Source organism: Hemiscyllium ocellatum, unplaced genomic scaffold, assembly GCF_020745735.1.
Source record: "Hemiscyllium ocellatum isolate sHemOce1 unplaced genomic scaffold, sHemOce1.pat.X.cur. scaffold_520_pat_ctg1, whole genome shotgun sequence".
NCBI lineage: Eukaryota > Metazoa > Chordata > Chondrichthyes > Orectolobiformes > Hemiscylliidae > Hemiscyllium > Hemiscyllium ocellatum.
In genome coordinates this window covers 418,273-421,005 of record NW_026869097.1, presented here as the reverse complement: position 1 = coordinate 421,005, position 2,733 = coordinate 418,273, and positions in this window count along the sequence as shown.

Genomic DNA, 2,733 nt, shown 5'->3' with positions numbered 1-2,733 from the left:
CAACCTTTCGCTCAAGATAATCTCTCAGTACACTATCACCATCAAGCAGATCTATGGTTCAGTGCCGAGTGTGGGTGAACATGCTAGGGTCAGTACCATGTGTACCTTTACCTGAAGACAACCCATCAAAGCTACCACAATTGACTGGTTGCATTCGAAACAGCAGAACTAACATCTGGTACAGAGGCAGAAATGATCCCACGACTAACAAATCTGATCTAAGCTCTGTCATCCTGCCAAATATAAGCATAAATGTCGATGGACCATTAAACAAGTTACTGGAGGAGAGGACTCCATAAATATCCCCATCCTAAATAATGGAACCGTTCTGTACATCAGTGTAAAAATCAATTATGTGGTGTCTGCACTATCCTCAGCCAGACATGTTGAGTCGATGATCCACCTCACCCTGTCATGATGCCCACAGAATCACAACTAATTCGATTCGTTGCGCGTGACATCAAGAAACAGCTGAACACAGTAGATACGACAAAGGCAATGGGCCCTGACCCCATTCCTGCAATAGGACTGAAGAGTTGTGCTACACAACAAGCCGTGTCCCTGGGGAAGCTGTTTCATTCCAGCTCCAACTCTGACATCTCCCTGGCAAAGTGGAAAATTACTCAGCTATGTCCAGTTCCCTAAGAGGGGAATAAATACAATCAGACCAATTATCACCCCATCAGTCCCATCACGACAGTCAAAATTGGTTGGAGTTCTTTTCTTAACAGAGTTGTCAAGCAGCTCAGTGTGGTTTCCAATAGGTCCCCATGCGGAGAAAGTGCTGTTGTGGAATTGTCATTGGATTATTAATACAGACCAGGCTAATGCTTGAGCAGCTGGTGGCAGCTGGTGGAATAATAAAAACAAGTATTAACATATCGAGCTGTAAAAGCTGGTGTCAGTAACAGTGATCTTGTGTCCAATGTTGATTGGAAACATCTATCTCCTTCCCAATATACTTTCAGGAAGTGAGTCTCCCGTGCTTTCCTGGTCTGGCCTAAAAGTGACTCAAGACACACAGACATGTGATAAACTCTTCAATGGTCTCTGAAACAGCCAAGCAAGACACTCAATTGTATCAACTGGTCTGAGCTCTTAAAGGATATACCTGATGAGAACAGCCGGCCCCAACCTTGGTGTCAGAAAAGGGTATGGGAAACATAGTCCTGTTGACCCTGCAGAGACCTCCACCCTAACATCTGATGGTTTGTGACAACATTTACAGAGCTTTCCCACAGACTGCACAGTAACATAGGGAAATGAGTACTTCACACAACACATTGAGCTTTCCCTGTGCTAGTTAATGGCTAAACATCTCCTTCATGCAGTTTTACCCATACAATATTCGTATGCCTTAATATGGTTAAACATTGTGAAATATAAAATGAGAACTGCTGGAGTCCCTTCAGCACAACAATTTTGCTCCTCCATTCAATATACAGGCAGTTCTCAGATAACGCGTGTTGATTAAATATAATTTGGCCGCAATGTGATTCATGAACCTTTATCCATGAAGTGAACTCTCATTCACTGTGACGCGATTCCTTGCCAGGAACCAGCTGAACAGCAAAACCCAGCCTCAGGATCCTCTGTCTGCAAAATGTACAATCAATGTGTTCAGCTAAAACAGGAATACAATCCGCTTTGGAAGCCTTGAAACTGAGCCTGAAACCGGGAATTGTAGTCTACATTTAGAAAGAACTTTATTTCAAACAGTGGGAGAATCTTGAGGAGAACTGAAATTTCCCCATCGGCATCACGTGGTCAGTCAACCACATGCGCTTTCTGGAGAAGAGTGTGGTGAAAGGTACACTGCTGTAGTCAGTGACTGTAGTTTGAAAGTGTTACATTTAGAGGACAGTTTCATGACAATAAGTGATTTAAAGATGTATTTTAGACTGTGCTAGTGTGTGTTAGACTAAAATTAATTTTTGCCTTTACTGATATTTTGGGGGGTTCGTCCCTTGCCCTCTTTTTCTCATAGACCCCATTATTAATATTGCGCGATTTTCTACAAAACGGTGTTGCAAAGGAACACAGCTGCTGCGCCATTGGAGAAAAACCTGGACTGATAGCTGATCTATCTTCACACGATACTCCTGCTCTCTCCCTACCCCTCAAATTTCCAGAAATCCTTATTTATATTCAGCGCCTTGATTTCCACAGCCTGATCTGGGAAAGAGTACCCCTGGTTCGCCAGTCTCTGAGTGCAGACATTTATTCTCATCTCAATGCAAAGTGGCCTGTCTGTACCTAACACTGTGGTCCTTTGTTTTAGACGTCCACGCCAGGGAATTACCATCTCTGCTTCCAATCTGTCTTGCCCTGTCAGAGTTTTATATATTTCACTGTGATCACCACTCATTTTCCTAAACGGCATAGAATACAAGCCCAGTCGCCCCAAACTCCGCTCCAACAACAAACCTGTCATCCCAGAGATCAGTCTGGTCATCCTTCACAGCTCTCCCTCAATGTCATGTTTGTCCTTTATTGGGTAAGGAAACCAAAGCTGCGCACAATACAGTACAATGTTCGAGATGCGGTCTCACTAAAGCCCTGTACAGCTGCACTTACTCTTACTCCTGTACTCAATGCCCCTAAAATGAAGGTGAATACACCATTTATCTTCCTACCTGCTTTCTGCTCCTGCAATATTGCATTCAGTGACTGGTGTACAGGGAGATCCAGATTCACTTCAATGTCACAGTTCCCCACTTGCTGGGTCTATAT